Source organism: Mytilus galloprovincialis, chromosome 6, assembly GCF_965363235.1.
Source record: "Mytilus galloprovincialis chromosome 6, xbMytGall1.hap1.1, whole genome shotgun sequence".
NCBI classification, from domain to species: domain Eukaryota; kingdom Metazoa; phylum Mollusca; class Bivalvia; order Mytilida; family Mytilidae; genus Mytilus; species Mytilus galloprovincialis.
Window position 1 is genome coordinate 52,798,895 of NC_134843.1, and position 23,741 is coordinate 52,822,635.

Here is a 23,741-nt window from a genome sequence, read left to right on the forward strand (position 1 = left end):
ACTGTATATATTTGTTAGAAACTACTTTATTGAATTGGAAAAAAATGTCTCAATGGTACTAACTTTTCAGAATTTAAACTTTTTAAAACAAAACTTTTATTAATCCTAAACACTAAAAAAACGTAATTTTGAAGAACCTTTTTCCAAAAAAAGTTGTTTTCGAACTAAAAATTGAAAATCATTTCATATACAGTTGGAATGAACGTCCTTTTTGACTTGAAGTACTTGCTTATCTAATATTAATTTTCATTATTTTTTACTTCTTTTTTTGGATGTCACAAACTTACTTATTGGGTTCAATTTTTTTTTTTTTTTTATAGCAATTAACAATTTTAACAACAGTCTGTGTTGTAAGGTTTTCCGTTTTGAAAGCATTTCTGGTTTAGCACCATAATTTAATTCAAATCAAACAATTAAAATGAGAGGATTTAAAAAAAAGAGGTGCAATTAACCCTTTCCCTTTTAAAAGGCTTACTATTTTAACTGGGTTCGTGTTGTATATAGTTTTGTAAGGACTTATCTGTCCTTTCGTTATCTTTCTCTTTGAATTAAAAGTTTTGAATATCACATTGGCATCTTGACCATTTACATGATAAAAATAACAACTGAACCCTCACTCTTGATTTTAAAGTGTTTGTTGATCAAACCTTGACATGGACACTTCTGTATTTGTTGTATCGTTTATTTAAAGTTCAACTTGGTAATAATTAGAATAACACAGAAGTTGTTCACTTTGTGTTATTGAACTAGAGGTTCACCATCTTTGAATAAACAGAGATATATTTTAATGAGACAGCAGGCCCACAATAATAAAAAACTGACATTCTAAGGTAAATAATTGACATGCGGCTATATAATGTCACGCTTAAAATTGCCTCAAATATGTAGAAAAACGTGAATCTAAAGCCCTGGTCACAACGAACCCACGACACATTTATGCAGCGCCACGACATGAAAATTGGTCAAATCGTGGGTAATTCGTTATCATCGTACGACAGTCGCACGATATTTTGAGCATCGTGGCGCTGTCGTGTGGCGAAAATTAGACATGCACCTTTTTTGCTCTACGATTTTTTGTCGTGTCACTGTCTTGTGGCTGTCGTGATAGTGTCTTACCACTGTCGTGTGACTGTCGTGCGATAAACACATTGTCGTGAGTACCAATATAAACCATTTTAATAAAGATTGTCTCAAGAATACCAAATTTCGTACGATGCTCGCACAACATTGATTATCTGTAGTACGACAGTGGTTTGTTCGTCGTGCAACATATTTTTGTTTTATTCAGAATGATACAATTCGGCGGGAATGAATGTTTGGAAAAACATAACGTCTGCCGTTTAAAGAGGATGACTATTCAATCAGAACGATTACATTTGGTCCTGCGAAATAGGCGCATTGCCGGACTCCAACAAGAGCAAAATATGGTCCTGTTGGCGTTAATTTAAGCCCGTGAATAGTATAGGAACCAGCGAAACGCCCGACTTTGGTGGGTTAGGCCACAGATCGAACGGTGCATGATGTCTGGGCAGAATAGTATACACTGATGCAAGAGTTGGGGCGAGAATCTGCCGGTGATTTCGTTGGATTCATGAAGATGGAGCCTGGCATGTTTCAAGACAGTGGCACGACAGTGGCACGGCAGTGACACGACAGTAATACGCGCATTCTATGACACGAAAACCTGAAAAATAGACCTAAAAAACTCACGACTGTCGTACGACTGTCACACGACCGACTTGTGAGTTAACTACGACAGTACAATTACAATTCTTTTTTCTCTGTCGTGTACCCATCATGGACATGTGACAACTCGAAATGATTTTTTGACATTTTGCACGACAGTGCCACGACAACTATTTTATATATCTTCCACGACAAAAAATCTTACGATCTGTTGTTACCGGGGCTTAAAAGAAACGGAAATACGGATTCCGTAATTAACTCCACAAAATTGGTCAAGAGAGTAATTGACATTACGATTTCTACAATCAAACATTTATTAATCTAATTATGTACATTTTTCAAACATTTATTAATCTTATTATATACAATTTTCAAAAGCAAAATATCTATAATGTTTTAACAGTCTCTTTTATTTGCATGCAGTGGCGAATCCAGAAATTTTCATAAGCGGGGGAAAAGGGGGGCTGACTGACCTAGGCTAAGGGGGAGGTGCCGCTCCAGTCATGGTTCAGTGATTCCTTATATAATCAACCAAATTTTCCCCACGAAATGGGCCCCCAGATCCGCCTATTGCATTGATCATATGATTATCTCATTTAGTTTAAGTCTATTTTACAGTTGATTAACACGCATTTTGTTTATTTTTTCAATCGGCACTACAAGTTTCTGTTATTTTTTAATTACCAGTAAGTATTAAAAAAAAAGGGAGAACGTATTTATCGTGGGGCAACAGATAAAAATAAATGGGGAATGTGTCCATTGGACACAAATGCCCCGCTTGCATGTAACGTTATACAGGGACAGAACTAAAGAACAGCAAAAAAAAATGCTGCTACCCAAATTCGAACTTGATTTGAATGTTGTGGCAATAAGCATTGTGTAAACGTTTCATAAAAGTTGGTTGGGGCATTTGGTTGGAATGGAATCGAATTATTTAACAAATTTTGTATTTGTAAAGAGGCATACTTCTAGAACGTAAACGTGACGCCACCAAAATTCCAAAACTTAATCTGTGTTTTGTTGTAGCAAGCATTATTAATAAGATTTATAGCATTTGGTTGAGGTAAAGTAATATATTTGATAGAGGGTTAACTTACTTCTTACAAGGAATTCGAAGCTATTAAACCAAAAGTTCCAAATGGTGAAGTTGAAATCGTCCCTTCTTAAATTTTACGGACGCCATCTCGAGTTGGTTAATCGTTATGGTATAACGCTTCACAGATGATATCGAATATGTTCCTTATGTCGTAACTACAATCCAATCCCTTTTTACCACGAATGTGACCTACGGAATTAGATTATTTACTGGGTTTGTAATAACATGAGCAACACGACGGGTGCTGACCCTTCCGGAGTACCTGATATTACCCCTCTTTTTGATGGGGTTCGTGTTGCTTATTCTTTAGTTTTCTATGTTATGCCTTGAATATGTACTATTATTTGTCTGTTTGTCTTTTTATTTTTTAGCCATGGCGTTGTCAGTTTATTTTCGATCTATGACTGTCCCTTTGGTATCTTTTGTCCCTCTTCTTCAAAAGGACAACGCCCGTTGTCACGTGGCACACATTTCGTTAAACTTTTTTGAGAACAATCACATTCGTGAGTTGCCATGGCCAGCAAATGAATCCAGCTTTATCGCCAATCGAACATCTGTGGGATGAACATGGACAACGTTTCAGAAATAGTCCAAATCTACCGGAAACGCTCGCTCAGCTCCTAATAGCACTTTCCAGGGAATGGGACAACATTCCTCAAGACTTCATTCGACGTCTAATTTATTCAATGCGAGGAGGTATCAGGCGGCAAAAAATGCAAGAGGTTCACATATTACACATTTTTGTCACGTTAACTTGAATTTCTAATTCGTCCTGTTAAAATTGTCCGAAAATGTGCAATATTGTTTCAAATAGAGAAAACTCGTAATTATTTTCCTCAAAATAATGTTAGCTAACTGTTCCATTAACGTATTTTGTTATTATACATATAAATGATCTTACAAACTTGTAATTTAGCCTAGTATACATATATCTTTACAACATGAAATTTCCTTAGTCATGTTAGTTTCAAAATTCTAAATATCATATAGACATATCACTTTGAAAAATATTTAATTGTATTTTATAGTATTACAAAGTAGTGTGCGTTTCTTATCGTTATCCAAAAAGATAATATATAGTTAATAACAACAAACTTTTGTTTTGGGTTATTCAATTTTTTGTTTATAAATTCTGAATAATTTCCAAAATCGGTATACAAAATGCGGTTTTAGCTATTTTCAGGCGTCAATAATCAACTTGGTCATCCATCTCTTACGGAAAATAAGTCAAATTGGACACAATGACGAATATCCAAGTAAATTGTGTTAAGCTTCGAAAACGTGAAATAGAAGTTGACATTTAGACATTTTGTAAAGGCCCTGATGTGAAATTAATTCAGAGAAAATTGACCAAACAAAACTATATATAATAAAAAATATTAATCTAAAACTGATAATCTACACTCTTAGAGTAAATATCTTACGTTAGTAATGTCAATAATATTTTTGCACTGTTTACATTGAAAATTTGTTTGTAAGTCTACAGAATGTTTCAAACTGTTGGATTTCTGACTTTTGAGCCAATTATTTAACTTCATACATACTGGCTGGTCCAAATAAATTCGTTACCACTAAAATATTTCTTCCTTTGTCAAAATAGATACCAAAAGGTTGTTGTATCCCATTCTCGTTTGTTAACAATCGACGCGCGTGCTTTCCATCTGGTGAAAGTACGACGATACTGTCATAAGATACCACGTACACGTTGGAATCATTATCAACTGCTACTCCACGAATATGTTTCAAAATAGATTCGTCTTTGTATTCCCAAACCTTCTGTCCCGTGATTGTGTAGCATGTTACGGTATTTGGTTGATTTATTGTATGGTATATCTTGTCATTTGATGTTGCAACATAGTTCCAGTTTTGCTTACCATCGACTTTAACTACTGTAGTAACAGTACTTCCGCTATTGACATCTGCTGTTTGAATACCCCTTCCTACTTCATAATAAAGTAATCTTCCTGTTTCATTTGTAATGCCGTAGCACTGATTGGACGTTTTAATCTGTCTTACAGTTTTTCTATTGACGATGTTGATAATTTCTATGTAATAAGGCTCTGCATTATGGGTGACAGCGACCGTGTTTTCATCAATACATGTAACATCTAAAGGCCAATGGGATACCGGTGATTCACAAACAAACAATCCATTGTCGTTGTGAATTACAAGCCGATCATTGGAGTGATCAGCAAAAACAATTTTACCAGAAGGCATGATAGTACAACCTGTGATTTCAAGTCCGTTTTCCCCTTTCTGTATCTCAATTGTTTTTAATAAGGTAAGCTGAATGTCATTAATTGTTTTTGGTATCTTTGGTATCATTTGCTGAGCTTGTTTTTCCCTATCCGTAGTCACGGAAATGGTTAACGGTTTTGGTATAACGGATATCTCACCAATTTTCGTCATAGACAGAATATCAGACATCTTGGCATCCATTCTCCATTGTAAGTTGAGTTGTTGTAAACATCCATCTTCTATTAAAGACATCATAAACTCCTCTTCTTTTTGAATCTCGGATTCAAACATTTTACCGCCAAAAAATGTCTGAAGGTCAGTTGCAAAACGTTTAGTCGCAGTTATATTTTTCTGTAGCTCATCTATTGTTTTCCCATGGTCGGTAACTTTTTGCACAAATCTGTTTATTTGTGATATGACTTTTTGTTCCACAGCTTGTATATCCTGTTTTATGTCTTGTTCAAGTTTATCTAGATGTTTGTTGATCTTCTCACGTGTCTCTTTTATATCTGCATGGAATCTCTGTCGCTGATGCTTAATTGCCTCTAAATTCTGCCTTCGATCTTCCACTATTCTTTCTATGTTTTTCTTCATTTCTTTTAAACTTTGTTCCATAATGTCAAATAATACGGAACCTTTCGAGGTTTTAATAATTTCATCAATTACTAACAAATCACATTTCTTGTGATTTGTTGTGATGCAAGGCGGACAACAAAGTTTTTCGTGTAGAGAACAGTAGTGCTGATATTTTTTGTCATGTTCTGGGCAGTATTGGTTTATGCTTGCTATTGTGTGCGGTATTTGTTTATAAGCATTCATTGAAGTTACCTCATGATGTGTTGTTCCTCTTGAGGCTCGATGATGTTTTTCACACGATATGCATATCCCTTCGTTGCACTCCGGACACCAAACGGCAGCCTCGTTCACCACGTCCTGAGCTTCACATACACCACAAAATGATCCACTAGCTGAAGCCATTCTTATCTTCAAAACAAAATTCAAAATCATCTATTAGCTACTGACTTTAAAACATCTTGAGTGTACAGTGGAGATCACTTCTAACCTCTCATTAGAATTGTCAGAATATTCTGTCATAGAACTGTTCTAACCTGTCCTAGAACAGTTCTACCTAGAACAGTTCTACCCTAGAACTGTTCTAAGTAGAACTGTCAGAATCAGTTCTAGGTAGAACTGACTAAATCAGTTCTAGGTAGAACTGTCAGGATCAGTTCTAGGGTAGAACTGTCAGGATCAGTTCTAGGTAGAACTGTCCAAATCACTTCTAACCGTAGAACTGTCAGCAGAACTGACTTAATCAGTCAGGACTGTAGAACAGTTCTAAATGACGTCACTGCAGTAAGGGCACTTTAGAATTTAGAAGAAATAAATCACTTCCAATTACTTTGCTATATATTAAATAGCAGATTTTCTATATTTTTTACTGATCAAACGACTTGTATTACGTTACATGTACAAATATCGAAGTGAATAGAAGGTTATCCAACTCATCGGAGATATTTTTATAAGATTGCATACGGAAACATCATTGTTTACGTTTCTTCGTTCCCCGTTTTTAACAGTCTCTTCCTAAATAAAACTCTACATTTAATTCATGGAATTTTAATCGTAATATACCTTGTTTGTCTTGGATTTACATTCATTTATAATTCTGTTTTGACAAATGATCAAACGAAAATTGTACAGTGGATGAATTATGGGATATTAATGAAAAAAGTGTTGTGTAATGTAAAAAAACTATATATACATTTACATCATCTCGTCTTAGCCAAACTTATCCATAACGATTATATAAATAAATGACATCTGGGAGTCTGGAACTCAGAAAATATACTGGATCTGAACATGAATGAAACATTTGCCCCTGGACGTTCCGCTACAAACAAAATCATGCATTTTTCTTTGCTTTCTTCAAATTGTATTAACAGTATACTATTCCAAGAAGAGAACTTCCCATACATGTACTTTTTATTTTATTTTTAAAATAAAGTATATGAATCAGTCATGTGAGTGTTGGATGATGCCATTAAATAGTTTTGTGTAAAAAACCATCACAATCTACTGACTTAAACATGTTAAAAAGTCACTTTAGCATGTTTAATGACGGTTCATTATTATGGATACAGAGAGGAAATAACGGCGCGCTAAATTCTTAGATATGGTATAAATACACCTTGTCGCAATTTGTCTGCCATTACTGAATATCACACAGGTTCCCGTAAAATTTTGACGTCATAAAACAAAATATCTGACGCCACAATGGAAAAGTCATTGTTGTATGCTTCAAAAGTTCAAGAGGCCGGGTCAGCCAGGATTAGCAATAAGGTGTATTGTGTTTCAAAGTTGGTGTAATTTTTATCATACGATCCGTCCTCACATAGAAATAACATTGGTTTACCATGTTTACAATGAGGCCATATACATGTATATTTACATGATAAAGTGTAAATAAGTTCAGTTTTGGTTGATGCGGTCAAATAATTTTGTTAAAACAACTCTCACTCAGTCTGATATATCGAAACCACTGAAATTTGTTTACAATTCAATATTTTGAATAAAAAGAGGACTTGCTGATATTCTAAATTGATGTGGAAATTTTTTTGTAGCCATTAATGTGTTCCAATATTCATTGATATTGCTGTCATTTTAATTATACAATCCATCGTTACCGGTATATGTATTACTATAAGTGATTTAGTATGCGGCTATATATATATTAAGATTTTCATAACAAAGTGTAATTATGGTCAGTTTTGGTTGATGCTGTCACATATGGTCAGTTATGGTTGATGCTGTCAAATATGGTCAGTTTTGGTTGATGCGACAAATAATTTTGTTATATTCATGAGTCAGTCTGAGATATTAAAACTACTGAAATTAGTTTACGATTCAAAATTTTGATGAAAAAGAGGACATGCTGGCACTATAAACTGATGTAGTCCGGGGGCTTTGTGAAAAATTGTTCACATCCTGTTACAAGCATGAAATTTGGCATAGACCTTCCTCAACTATTACTCTTTTATTTCAGATAGGGAGGCATTTGAAAAAAATGTCTCACTTCCGGTAAAATCCAAAATGGCGGACGTCATACTTAAATCAGCCCAATATCGAAGGCTAGCGTGTAAAAATATGTTATTATCATGCTACTATCATAATATTTGGTACAGACCTTTGTTTTTTACTACTTTTGGATAAATTAAATAGATAAGATGTCTTCAGAAACCCCACTTCCGGTTAAAATCCAACATGGCGGACATTGTACTTAGATAAGCTCATTTTTTAGAGAGGGTAACTGAAATGTGTTTTAACATATTTCTACTATCATTACATTGTGTAGGAACCTTTCTTTGGTGCTTCTGATGGCTAGAATGTATAAGACATATGTCTTAAAAATCCTTACTTCCGGTTATAACCAAAATGGCAGACATAGAAATATCATTTTTTTATTCAAATTTTCAACTTTTTTCAAAATGTAAAGAAAATAATTTTATTTTGTGCTGGTCATTAAACTTTTGGCTTAAAGTTATCCCCAAAACCACTTATTCTAGCATGATGTAAATGTTTAGATATAAAGTTGACACTTCCGGTAAAAATATGACGTAAATTTCAAAGATGAGTCCTCAATCTATTTCTTCGATATAGAGTTTTGGATGGATTGATTAAAACAAAACAAAATCACTATAGTATTAAAAAATATTTAAAATTACTCCTATTTGGCCAAGAATACATTTTTATTCACAGTCATCACCACATGCACACATCGCAGTGCATGGCACACCCGGTGTTCCACATTAAAAATAATCGCGGCATCCTTTCTTAAATCCATAATGTACAAGCTTCTGAAAAAATGATGAGGTCTCAGAAATATTTTTTTTTAAAGGGACCCTCTTTGTCCCTTCGCAATCCATTAATGACTAGACTAGGTAGCATAAAAGTCAATCCCAAGCTCGTCTCACTAAACACCTGCATAAGAATATTGCACGTTTTACATGCTTGAAAAGACTAGGCCAAGTCGTGGGAATAGCCTCACTTATAATGAGCTTTCCATTTTGTGCAAAAATTGACTTTCTTGCTTCGTTAATCATGTTAGCTCCATCTGATAAGTTTGTGCGATCTTACAGTAAAACCCCGGTGATTAAGGCTGATCAATCATCATTCTTTATGTTAAAGTCACATCCTCAAATACCATCAATGTCTCCCACACAGTCTTTTTTTCCTTTTAACGCAAAGAGAGAACCGTATCACAACCGGTAAAGGTATGGGTCAGAAATAAGTGTGTGTGATCACTCATTGCCTAGTGCATTTGAAAGGCCATTGATAGATATTAATCCAAAGATTTTTGCATCCCCAAACACAATCCATAGTTTGTCTGCCCCTATGTCACGGAATAGCGAAATAGTATTGACAGCATCATCAGTGACTGTTAATCATGACTCGTTTAAGGTCGTGTTTCACTGCATCAGACACATGCACCATGATTTAAGTGTCAGTCTCTTTATGTGAACATGGTGCTACACTTAAAATACATCACGTGGTGGATAAGATAGAATATCCTGAGCATTTGTTGCTACAACTACCATACTCATCAAAGACTTCATCCACTCTTGCTACAGTTTCAAGGTATTTTATAAAGGTAAGGACATAATTCCCAATCATCATACTCGTTTGGAAACACTTTTAAACTGTAACAACAGTGGAGGTAGTGTCGGATGCGAACATAGGCAATACTGATAGTTTGAAAGCTGCTAAAAGAAGCAAGAGCAACATTTAGGGGAAAGGAAATACACAGACGAATCCAGGATTAAAAACATCCTCAAAATTGGCAAAGTTTTCTGAGAGATGACGACAGTAAGAAAGAACTTTTAAGTTTTCCTTCACAGCAGCTTGCTCAATACAATTTTGAGTACAAGGTAGTTGAAGCAACAAATGCTCAGGATGTTCAGTGTTATCCAACACTTGATGATCTTTCAAGTTTAGCACCATGTTTACACGAAGAGGCTGACACTAGAATCAAGATCGATGTGTCTGATGCGGTGAAACACAGACTTAAATGAGTCACGACTCAAACAGATACTGATGTCATTGCTGTTTCGCTATTCCGTGACATAGGGGCAGACAAACTTTGGTTTGCATTTGGAAGGGAACAAGTATAAGATATATATCAATCAATGACCTTTCAAATGCACTAGGCATTAAAAGATAACACGTTTGCTGGAAAAGAAACTGCGTTGGTGACATAAATGGATTTTGAAGATGTGCCTATAGCATTTAGAATGATGATTGACCAGTCAACATCACAATATGGATTTGATAAGTTTAATGTCATTGAAAACGATACGTGGTTTTGTTGTAAGATCGAAAAAAAGAAACAGATTTGGTTAACAAGGCAAGAAAATATGTTTTTGGAATTTAACGATGTGAGAAACAATACCACAGTTTTTGTAAATGTTGGAAATCAGCTCTCCGATTGTGAATTGCGGCCTAACGAGTCTGCTGATTGGGTATTATGTCCTTGCCTTAATAAAATACCTTGAAACTGAAATACGAGTGGATGAAGTCTTGGATGCGTATGGTAGTTATAGCAACAAATGGTCAGGATATTCTATCTTATCAACCACGTGATTTATTTCAAGTTCAGCACCAAGTTCACATTTAGAGGCAGACACTAAAATCATGGTGCATGTGTCTGATGCAGTCAAACACGAACTTAAACGAGTCATGATTCGAACAGTCGTTAATGATGATGCTGTCACTACTGTTTCGCTATTCTGTCAAATAGGGGTAGACGAACTATGGATTGTGTTTGGGAGCGGAAAAGACTTTGGATTAATATCTATCAATGGCCTTTCAAATGCGCTAGGCAATGAGTGATCTGACACATGCACGTATTGTTATCCATGCCTTTACCTGTTGTGATATGGTTCTCTCTTTGTTTGAAAGGGAAAACAGACTATGTGGGAAACATTGATTGCATTTGAAGATGTGACTTTAACATAAAGAATGATGATTAATCAGACTAAATCACCGGGGTTTTACTGTAAGATCGCACAAACTTAACGGATGGGTATAACATTGTTAACGAAGCAAGAAAATAACTATTTGCGCAAAAGGGAAGGCTTTTTGATGCTATCCCTCAACTTGGTCATGTCTTTTCCTGCATGTAAATCATGCAATATACTTAGGTAGGTGTTTAGGGAGACGAGCTTGGGATTGGCTCTTATGCTACCCATTCAAGGCGAAGACAAAGAGGATAGCTTTTTAAAAACTCTTTTCGAGACCTCATCATTTTGTAAGAATCTTGTACATTGTGGATGTAAGAAAGGATACCGCGGTTATTTTTAATGTTGAAAATCGGGTATCCCGTGCACTGCGATGTGTGCATGTCATGGTGACTGTGAATAAAAATGTATTCCTGGCCAAATAGTAGTAACTTTAAATATTTTTTAGTATTATGGTGATTCTATTTTGTTTTAATCAATCTATCCAAAACTCTACATCGAAGAAATAGATTGAGGACTCATCTTTGAAATTTATTTTTTACCGGAAGTGTTTACTTTATATCTAAACATTTACAACATGCTAGAATAAGTGGTTTTGGGGATAACTTTAAGCCAAAAGTTTAATGACCAACACAAAATAAAATCATTTTCTTTACATTTTGAAAAAAGTTGAAAATTTGAATAAAAAATGATATTTCTATGTCTGCCATTTTGGTTATAACCGGAAGTAAGGGTTTTTAAGGCATATGTCTTATACATTCTAGCCATCAGAAGCACCAAAGAAATAATCCTTCACAATGTAACGATAGTAGCAATACGTTAAAACACATTTCAATTACCCTCCCTAAAAAATAAGCTCATTTAAGTACAATGTCCGCCATGTTGGATTTTAACCGGAAGTGGGGTTTCTGAAGACATCTTATCTATTTAATTTATCCAAAAGTAGTAAAAACAAAGGTATATACCAAATATTATGATAGTAGCATGATAATAACACATTTTTACACGCTAGCCTTCGATATTTGGCTGATTTAAGTATGACGTCCGCCATTTTGGATTTTACCGGAAGTGAGACATTTTTGTTCAAATGCCTCCCTATCTGAAATAAAAGAGTAATAGTTGAGAAAGGTCTATGCCAAATTTCATGCTTGTAACAGGATGTGCACAATTCGTCTGAAATATGCTTGTAGCCGCCGAACTAATGTGAGCATAATTTTATTTTCCAATATTGCTTTCATTTTTATTAAACAATCCATCCTGATATAAAAATATACATGATTTACTTTGCGGCTATTAAGATTCACATCATGTTCATAATAAAGTGCAAATATGGTCAGTTTTGGTTGATGCGGACAAATTATTTTGTTATACCAGTCAGTCTGAGGTATGAAAACTACTGATATTTGTTTATGATGCAATATTTTGAATAAAAAGAGGACATGCTGGCATTCTAAATTGACGCAAATGAAATTAGGTAGCATTGTGTTCCCATATTTCTATCATTTGTATTTTCATGATTTTACAATCCATCCTTACATAAAAATATTACAGATTTACTATGCAACTATAAGAGTAACATAAAAAAGAGCAAATATGGTAAGTTTTGGTTGATGCGGTCAAATATGGTCAGTTTTGGTTGATGCGGTCAAATATGGTCAGTTTTGGTTGATGCTGTCATATATGGTCAGTTTTGATTGATGCAGACAAATAATTTTGTTACATGATTACATGTTACTGTCAGTCTGAGGTTTGAAAACTACTGACTTGACTGATATTTGTTTCTGATGCGATATTTTGAATAAAAATAGGAAATGCTGGCACTCTCAATTCCAATATTGTAGTTATTTATATACTACAGTCCCTCTTGACCAAAAATTATAACTGAATTACTGTGCAGCTATTTTGATTTACATAAAAAAAAGCAAATATGGTAAGATTCGGTTGATGCGGTCAAAAGATTTTATTATACGACTCAGTCTGACGTATGAAAACTACTGATATTTGTTTATGATTCAATATTTTGAATAAAAAGAGGACACGCTCATTGGCTGATCAAGGGGGGGGGGGGGTTCAGGAGTTAGAACCCCTTTTTTTTGACGATCAATGCTTTTGAATTTGAACATATAGTTGGAACCCCCCCCCCTTTTTTTAAATGGCTGGATCTACCCCTGCATGCTGGCACTATAAATTGATGCGAACAAAATTGTTTTCCAATATTGCTGTAACTTGTATAGTACAGTCCCTCTTGACCTAAAATTAAAACTGAAGTACTGTGCAGCTATATAGATTTGCAGAAGACTGAAGCAAATAATGTCACTTTAGATTGATGTGGTCAAATATTTTTGTTAAACAGGTCTGTCCGAGGTATGAAAACTACTCGTAAACAGATATTACATTTGGTTAATGAGGATAATTTTGTTATGCGATAACGAGCCACCCTGACTCCCAGAATAAAAAAATGTAAAACAATTCAAATAATAACCCCCCCCCCCCCCCCATAATACTAATTAACGGCCTAATTTATGTACAAAAAATGAAAGAAAAACAAATATTTTATACTACACATCAACAAAAGAAAATCACTGAATTACGGGCTCCTGACTTGGAACAGACACTGACATACATGCAGAATATGGTGGGGTTAAACATGTTCTCTTGCCGATTATAAATCTGAAATAAAACCGGCAAAATAGCAAAACTCTATATATTAATCGCTATTTTGCCGAAGCCTTTATATTAAGACAAATATTTCTTAAAACTTATAAATCAATTCTAGCCGTAGAATTTATAAATTAATTCTGGCTGTAGAATTTGTAAATCAATTCTAGCCGTAGGATTGGAAATCAATTCTAACCGTTGAACTGTTCTAAAAGTAGAACTGACCAAATATTTGGTCAGTTCTAGCTAGAACTGTCTAAAACTGTTCTAGGGTAGAACTGTCAGGATCAGTTCTAGCTAGAACTGTCCAAATCAGTTCTAGGTAGAACTGACCAAATCAGTTCTAGCTGGAACAGTTCTAACCTAGAACTGACTAAAAGGTGTCAGGCTGACAGTTCTACAAACTGTTCTAGAACAGTTCTCCTGACAGATTCTGACAGAATTTATGAGAGGTAAGAACTGATCTCCACTGTACTTCAAATCCGTTTCATTTAACTTGTAGTCCTAAACTTTGGACAGAAAACATCAAAACAAGAGGCTTCAAAGAGCCAGAATCGTTCACTATGACATTTTAGTATTCATTTTTACCTTTATTGCAATCAGTTGTTTGTTCATTAGTGAATCTTATTTAGAAATCTTTTTGTATATCATGAGTCATTTTTGCATTTATATTTATAAATATATCATATACATGTATATACATTCTAAAAATCGTTTATTATTTCACAGTGGTATCTTACTTTAGCTTTGTTTAAACATGTTTATTTACTTTTGACCTTAATTATTTATCCCTTGTGAATTTCATTAACTATGTTTTTGCATTCAGGTATTGAAGATCAAATTTATTCGTTCATTGTGTGTTAATTTGCGTTTTTTTTTATTAAGTTAAGCCTTCCAATTTATATTTTATAGGGTGTTTTTTCGATGTCGTGATGTTATACTATTGTTTCAGAAAAGGAAGAATGTTTGGTACTATTAAAACGTTTAATCCCGCTGCAAATGTTTGCATCTGTCCTAAGTCAGGAATCTGATGTACAGTAGTTGTCGTCTATTTACGTAGTTCATACGTGTTTCTCGTTTCTCGTTTTTATATAGATTAGACCGTTGGTTTTCCCGTATGAATGGTTTTACATTAGTAATTTTTGGGGCCCTTTATAGCTTGCTGTTCGGTGTGAGCCAAGGCTCCGTGTTGAAGGCCGTACCTTGACCTATAATGGTTAACATTAATATTTATCAATTGTTATTTGGATGGAGAGTTGTCTCTTTGGCACTCATATCACATATTCCTACATCTATATACAGTTCTTTTTAGATTATTACAAAATCATTAAAGTAAAAAATCCTAATTCAAGATTTAATATTCATATAAGAGTCTGATATTTGGCCAAGTTGACCAACTAGAACTTTCTACTTTATCTCGATCTACTTTTATTTTATTATTTGGTTTAAAATCCCCAATTCCCTTTTAGATAAAACTTAAATCATCATTTAGTTGTATCACAGCTTAAAAGGTGTCAATTTTGTAAACGTATTTGTAGGTCTTGTTTTGCTGATATTTAATGTTTTTTTTTCTATCTTTTAGTTTCTGTAGCCCCCAGAAAAATATTTCACCAATGAGTTATAAGGATTTGATTGACTGTTTTTGTAAGTCTTTTTACTGTTATACTGTATTAGATTTTCTGTTTGAAAACACATCCAAGTTTGAAAACAGTAATCATCTTGCAAGGCCAATTACTGTTCTATTGGGCCAGTTGTTTGCAGAACATAAAAAAATAAACATCGAGAAAGGTGATCGTCGACTCGATTTACTTGAACGGAAATGTCTAAATATACTTCATTCCTTTAACTTTGAATATACAATCTATTCTTGACATTACAAAAATGTATTTCATCAGAGGCGGATTTAGAGTTTTTTTAGGGGGCCCGGACCCACACCTTTTCTGGGGAAAATTTGGTAGATTATATAGGGAATCACTGAAGCATGACTTGAGCGGAGCCCCTCTCAGGGAGTCAGTGGTCCCCACTTATGAAACATTCTGGATCCGCCACTGGTCATTGTGTTTCTATAGAAGCTATATATATAAATCCGTGGTCATCACAAAGAACTGCAAGTACTTTTGGTTTACTCTGCAAATTTAAATAAAAGTCATTTGCTAATGCATTGATAATTAAGTAGATGATATAAAATAATATTAGTAGTTTTACCTTAAATGTTTAGTTTATGTCATTCAAAAATTCTTATCGAAACAATTCATGTCTTCTGACAAGGTCAATAAATCAACCCGGATGTTTAAATGTCACTATATACACGTAACGCATGTATACTTTTCATCAAAAGAAACGCAGCACATGTAAATTGTTCAAAAGTTGCTGCATTCATCAATAAAGTATATATTCCAGTTGTAAAATGAAGAGTTTAGACTGTTAGCGTGAATAGAAAAGAGCGTCGATAATTAAAAATAATTTTATATATTTATTAAAAAAAATATATAAATAGACAGTTAACAACAAAATATAAATTGGCGGGTCTCAAATATGACCGAGCGGGGTCTTAATAAACTAGTCAAAGCCGTTAAACATCTGTAGCAGTCGATGTCAGATATATATCAGTGGTGGAACCTGAAATCAACTGACTGCCATAAGAGAACTCCAGCAACAATGATTCCTTAAATAATCACCATAAAATTTCCTGCAAAAAGGGGGTGGGCTATAACATACTCGGGGAAATGTGAAGCTTTTCATACATGGTGCAGCTATACATAATTTCTCTTATAAAACTTGAAAATAACATAGTTGTTGTCTCTGTTTCATTTGAATGATCAGCTCACTTATAATTTCATCAATGTCAATCTTAAAAAAAAACACAATTGGCAGTAACTTAATTGTAGCAAAGTGCCTTTTCAAGTACTTTAAAACTATCTGGCGTTTTTCTGTTATCGTGGTAAGATAATTGTTTGTAACATATTTTTCAGGAATGACAAAAGGACGCGTATTTTAACATTGCGCGTCACTATCGTGAACAATCAGAACATCTACCATGTCTATCCAGATGATAAATAGCATTTGAGTTTGTTTGGCTGTTCCTGATGAAAGTAAATGACATTACGGAAAAACGCTTCGAACGCACCATTATGTTATTCTTCTGTTTCAAAGTCTTCAATCAACATTTATTTACTCTTAAGTTAACTAAAAAACAACTATCGTTTATTCTTTATTTTTCTTATGTTAACATTGACAATCACATCCCACATCCTTGTATTTCTGAAGGAACCGTCGCAATGATATGTTTACATATCATATCCTTGAGTGGTCTTTAAAACCGCCATTATGGTGTCCTAGTTTAGACTGTTTCAGACCGAACACAGCTAATAAATCATACAATATCAAATTTATAACAGCAGTTCTAAACACGTATTCACCATAATTAAAGGACGAGAAACAGTTGCAAATATGTCAGGGAGATGATAAATATCGAGAAACTTTGGCAACTATTTCATCACAATTAAAGATCGCGAAACAGTGGCATCCATATTGAATACCGATAAACAGTAGCAAATATAACATTCATATTAAAGGACAAGAACAATTTCGCAATACTTCATATAATGTGTTCTATCATTTAGTTTGAAAAAAGAAGGGCGTGACACTTATATTGTCAATTATAAAATAGAGCCTGTTTGACAGGGCAGAAATGTATCTTGCATCAGACAACTTGCACGGACCAATCACATACACTGTAGTTGAAAAATTATCTGAAAAAGTATAATTTCCATGTTCCATCTTGCACCCGCAATTTTTCTTCAAAAATTCAGGCATATTTATTTGGAGTGTTTTAAGTTTCAGTATTACCTAGAGTATATAATGCACCAACTATTGTCAATTAAACACTCTTTCTTATATTTCTTCTAATAAAATATTATAATTCAATTGTTCACCCCCCCCCCTCCCCAAATCATGTTGTCCGGTGTTGTTTTCTGACAACTAAGTCATTCATCGAACATATAAATTAAGTAAACAGGCTTCCGATTTATTTTTACAAATATGATAGATTATATAGACAACTTGTTCTTAATGGTCTGATTATATTACATAACTTAAGCATGTGATAAAATTTTGCATTTTTGAGGGTATCTTAAATTTTGTCCCAAAGGGTTGTTTCCCTCCTGTCATAACTGTTTTTTCAACTTTGGAAACGTTTAAAAGACCAAGATTTGGTTTCTTGTAATGTAATGAGAAGAGCACCATTTCCTGAATGTATGACCCCGTATGTATAGGTGAATGGCAGCCAGTTTGAAAAATCCGAATTCCCCAAGGGTCAGAATTTAGAGAAGGATAATTTTGTTGTTCTCTCCTGTTACAGTCTTTTAGTGTACCTTCTGAGAATATTTCATTGACAGCTCTGTAACAGTAAATGTGTTTTTATAGCATATTATTAAATTGTAGATGGACACTATTCGAATAAAAGAACAAAAAGTACTGTGTAATTCCTTTCTGTTACGTTCTATCATGTTACTTGATGAAAAGTAACAGCATAGCCATAATCAGCAACATGAAGGATGTTAAAGACAATTTCCCTGATGAATCACAAACTTTAAGTTAATCTTCTATATGCTAGCTATTTTTTTTAATATAAGTTATGATCATCATACTAAATAAATCTCAACATAATATACAGGTTATCGAATGAAAAGACAGGGTTTTTACTTCTGATAACAGCAGAAAACATTGAGCAATTTTAGTATAGTAGATGGTAATAGAAAGGAATTTAACTTAGAATTTTTTATTACCTAGGCAGATTTTTCATCTTGCAAATACAGTTTCAAAAGATAAATGACATTGTTAGCTATTATATTCCAATTGCGATGTATTTTTCTTAAAATATGAAATAAGTAATTGTGTTGAAAAAAAACTGTTACCAACTCTGTCCTGATATTTGTCCTGATATTGAAGATTATTTCATATTACCGACATGTCGGACTATATTTTAGTATAGTTTGTAACCTTTTGTATTGAAAATGCTAAAATAAATAATTTGCATTTGATAAACTATTGTAGGCTATACTAGCTATAGTAAACCAGATATCTTAAACTGAAATTTATTCTCATAAGAAACTTTTTAAAATTGATTCACTTTCAAATTGGTAACAGGAATGACCTGGAATTTGTTTATACCATTTTTAAAATTGCAATTATAACCACTTTTAACAATTGTTTGAATTACAGACAATAGTTCATTGATCCTCAATGTGTGTTAGAACTTCCATTTGTGTTATTAAAATCCGGTTCGAAAGACATTTAGTTTTTTTTATTGCCAAAAATTAGACATTTTCAGATATTGTCTCAGTTGTTGAAAGGGTTCGCGTGGGCGTCAATTTGTTGAAATACGTAATTGGATATAGAATTACTATAAATAAGGACATGCTAACTTATACACCCTTCACATGCTACGCTGTTGTAATGGAAAAGTCCATATCTGCATCAGCATTAAGGAAATAAATTAAACTGTATTATCGTTATCTTCAACCAAAAGATTTGTAACAGAGAGGTGAAATATATAAAAGTGACATCTAATTTTATACGTCAAAAATAAGCTGACAACGCCTTGGCAAAACGGATAAAGCCAATCAAAAAGAGAAAAAAATCACACTGAAAATATAATTTAGCAAAGATAAACAAACAGTCATGCTACATGTTGTAGTCTAGTATGAGGTACAAAAGAAATGTCTCAATGTTGAAGTAGCATACATTGTGCACACATTTTGCCATATTTGAGATTCCTTCGTAATACAGTTTTATAATAATTTACATAATTTTTTTAAATGTTAATCTTATTTGCCCTACGCAAACTTTCGCCATTGCCTACGTTTGATTTGAAATCAAATCGTTTAAAACTTTGATTTGAGAACAGTTTTGTATTGACGTTCAAAATTCACCATCCATTTGAATTTTCAAGGTACAAAACGAAAGGGAATCGTGTAAACTCTAACACGATAAAGACTAGTGCAAAGATCGAGAAATCGTTTCCTTTCTTCGCATACAAGTTAAACTATTTTACAAATAAATATAAATAGACTTTTCAGAATCATACAGACCTAAGACCCCAACTCAGCTAGCAATTAGATACATCTTGTCAGTCAACGTACGCGTGGTCGACGTTTTTAAATTCATCAGTCAGTTCAATCAACTTGTAACGTTTACTTACCTCTGTGCAAATGATGACGACCATGCGAGAATGTTCTGGTAAGGTTATTTTTACGTTTATCCAACTTGATCATAATAAGACTAAAACAACAACGAGTATAAGAGTTCTTCTTAAGGACTGGCATCTTGATATTTACCTGTCATTCACTTTTCGGTTCTTAACTAAACTGTTGTAAAGAGGGTTATATTTCTTTTCGTTTTGAGATTTCGTCCTATTTCTGTCGCGGAATACTGAGTAATTCGGTTTTCGGACTTTATATACTGTTTTACGCGCCCTTTTCATTTCATCGAGATTTCACACACCAAACTTGTTCGACAACTTTAGTTCAACATGAGTGACGAGGAAGACCCACGCGAAGTTACCAACCGAGATAGTGAACCGCCAAATCAAACAGACCCAGGTAATCATGTAGGATTTTCTCCTGAAGACGCCCTTTCTTTGTTTTCCCGTCAATTAGATACCGCTTTAGTTAGACACAAGAAAGAACTTTTCGCACAAATTGACTTAAAGATTGGTAATAGTCCCCTGGAAAAGAGTTCTCGTTTACCATCAATCGCTCCAAAGTTTAAATTCGAGGGCAATGGAAGGCAGCACGAGTTCAATACTGCTCGTTTAAATGAACTTAGCAGAGCGACAGATTTTCTAGAGCGTGGTTCTGTCGGTGCAGCAGTTAAAGCCTTGGAGCAAGCAGAAGCAGCTTTAAAAGAAAGGAACAAGCTACTCCGTATTGCCGACAAATATGGTTGGGACGTAGTTGAAGAGTTCATGGACGACCCGTTAACCGAAAGTACAGAAGAGGCAACTAGGCTAAAGCAGGCAGAATACAGAGCGAAAATGAAGAGGAGGGACAAGTACACAAAAGCCGACCGACCCAACCCTTATTACAAGAACCCAGTCGACGAAAAGGCTACGTCTGATCTTTTTCGTCGCCCTAGCTCAACATATTCAGAAGACTCATCTAGGAGCAGGAGTACGGCTGGTGGAAAAGGCATCTACACATCCAGCGAGTACTTTGGTGGAAAGAAAGGAGCAACCCGCTGTTTCTACTACAACGAGGAAGGCCATTGGGCCTATCAATGTCCCAGGGCCTATCAATGTCCCAGGAAAGCAGGCAGATACCCCTCAGAGAAGCAGCAGCAGTGAAACAGTTAAGTACCAGTTTTACAATTTACATGAGCAAGATTATGAGTATGAAAATTCACTTAAAGAAAAAACCTCATTTTATGTTGGTAGTCTTAACGAAAACTTTTCATTTTGGAAAGATATCTTAAAAGCAAACAATTTTGTTCTCAACGTAATTTCTAGCGGTTATTTAATACCTTTCTATGAAAATCCTTCGTCAGTTATATTGAGCAATAATACTTCTGCTTTTAAACATTCAGTATTCGTGGAGCGTGCTATTGGTAAGCTTTTAGAAACGGGGGCAGCTATCGAATGCAAAGATCACATTCCTTTTGTTATCAATCCACTTACCGTATCAGTTAACGCCTCAGGTAAAGAAAGGTTGATCTTAGATTTAAGGCACGTCAATCAATTTATAGAAAAAAGGAAATTTAAGTTCGAGGGTGTAGCGGAGGCTTTACAATACACAATTAAAGACGGATACATGATTAAATTTGATTTAACTAGCGGGTATCATCACGTGAGCGTTCATAAAGACCATCAGACATATTTAGGATTTTCCTGGAAATTTCAGAACACAACTAAATACTTTAAATTTTCAGCTCTCCCATTTGGGTTATCTACAGCAGCACATATGTTTTCAAAAGTTTTACGTCCTGTCGTCAAGCATTGGCGTTCGCAGGGTCTTAGAGTTACATTATACCTTGATGATGGTTGGGGAGTAGAGTCTAATGCACAATCTTGTAAAGTTTTATCTAATATCTTGCAGTTGGATCTTAAATCCGCAGATTTTTTCGTTAACCAAGAAAAAAGCGTTTGGAAGCCTACTCAAAAACTAACTTGGCTGGGTTTCGAATGGGATTTGCATAATTCAACTTTGGATCTTCCTATAGATAAAATTGTTCGTTTTAAAAAAGACATAGATAAACTTTCCTGTAATTCGCTGTCAGCAAGACAGTTAGCCAGAATTACAGGGAAAATTATTTCTTTCATGCCTAGTTTAGGTAATATTTGTAGGATCATGAGTAGAAATATGATGATGTTGGTTGCTAGTTCTCGTTTTTGGGAAGAAAGAATAATTTTAACATTAAAAGCACAGCAGGAAATTAATTTTTGGTTGAATAATTGTCATACTTTACCTAGAAAAAATCTATTCCAACAAACCTATCTACCCGACAGAATAGTGTATACAGACGCTAGCAGTTATGCATGTGCTGGTTTTATAGTAGAGACAGTTCATCAAGTAGTCCATAAGATGTGGTCTAACATAGAAGCATCTAAAAGTTCGACTTATAGAGAATTAAAGGCCGTCTTTATTACTTTATCTTCTTTGGTTCAACGTTTCAGCAATCGGTTAGTTAAAGTTTACACTGATAATCAGAACGTAGTAAGAATTATAAAGGCAGGCAGCATGAACTCTGAATTACAAGATATTGCAATTGACATTTTTAATTTTTGTTTAAAATTCAGCATTTCCCTAGAAGTAGAATGGATACCTAGAAATCAAAATCAAATTGCTGATATTTACAGTAAAATTTTTGACTCTGATGATTGGTTTGTATCCGATTTATATTTTAATTATTTTAATAAAGCATGGGGCCCATACACGTGCGACCTATTTGCAGACAGCAATAACCGAAAGTTGGCAAATTTTTATTCTCCTTATTGGTGCCCCGGGACCAGTGGAGTAGACGCTTTCACACAAAATTGGTCAGAATTTAACTGTTGGATTGTACCACCTGTAAAATTAATTAGTAGATCAATTTCACACCTGTTTACCTGTAAAGGTCAAGGCACTTTAGTCATACCGAAATGGACATCTTCACCTTTTTGGCCTTTATTGTGGTCATTTAATGATCAAAGATTTTTAAAATACTTCGTGAAAGATGTAATCGAGTACGCAAAACCCAAGAAGTTTTTTCAAAAAGGTTCCGATATTAACAGTATTTTCGTCGCTGAGAAATTATCATTTAACATTCTCGTCTTGAGGTTAGATTTCAGGAGATGACGGCAATTATATACTAGTATTAATTTTCACGTGATGGGAGTTTATTTCAGTCATTGTAATAACCCGTGATGGGTATTCATATTCTTAACCTGTTATGGGTGTTTATAGCTGAATGTATTATTCCTGTGATGGGATTTCGTTTATTTTCCCGTGATGGGACTATATCTACTGTGATGAGATTTGACAACTCCGTGACGGAGACCCTTACAAGATACGATAATTGGCGCAATACAATAGGTATTTTTTTTTTTTTATTATTTTTTTTTTAATTGCTTTCTTTTCCTTTCAGGTTCGGTTTAATTTTTCTCACTGGAAGGATCTGAATTTTTTTGAAAATCCCTGTTTACGCAACCTCGCTGATAAACTACCCCGTATTGTTATGTCCAGCAAAAGTAAAAACACTATAAAAGTTTATGATTACGCTTTTAAAAAATTTAACATTTGGTGTACAAATTATGACTTATGTGCGTTACCATCGTCAGTTGCCAACATTGCACTTTATTTATCATATTTAATTCAGCTGGAAGTATCTTCTTCAGTTTTACAAAATGCTTATTACGCAATTAAATGGGAGCATGAGCTTAACTTGTACAATTCAGTGTTTTCTGAAACATTTTTATCAAAGCCCGTTAATAAAAAAGAACCAATTACAGCTGAAATTTTACAAAAAGTTTTCAATAATTATGAAGATTTGAATAACATTAAGAATTTAAG

General features: G+C 34.2%; 1 protein-coding gene and 1 long non-coding RNA gene across 2 annotated transcripts in view; one reads left to right on the forward strand and one right to left on the reverse strand.

Annotated features, from left to right (window-relative positions):
- LOC143079864 (acidic phospholipase A2 PLA-2-like) overlaps positions 1-23,741 on the forward strand; it is a 168,098-nt gene that overhangs the window by 73,780 nt on the left and 70,577 nt on the right. The gene's annotated exons all lie outside the window — the stretch shown is intronic.
- On the reverse strand, positions 1,983-15,988 carry LOC143079856 (uncharacterized). Its single transcript, XR_012979506.1, has 2 exons — positions 15,901-15,988; positions 1,983-6,004 (listed from the first exon to the last, which is right to left on the reverse strand). It is a non-coding gene; the product is annotated as an uncharacterized LOC143079856 (long non-coding RNA).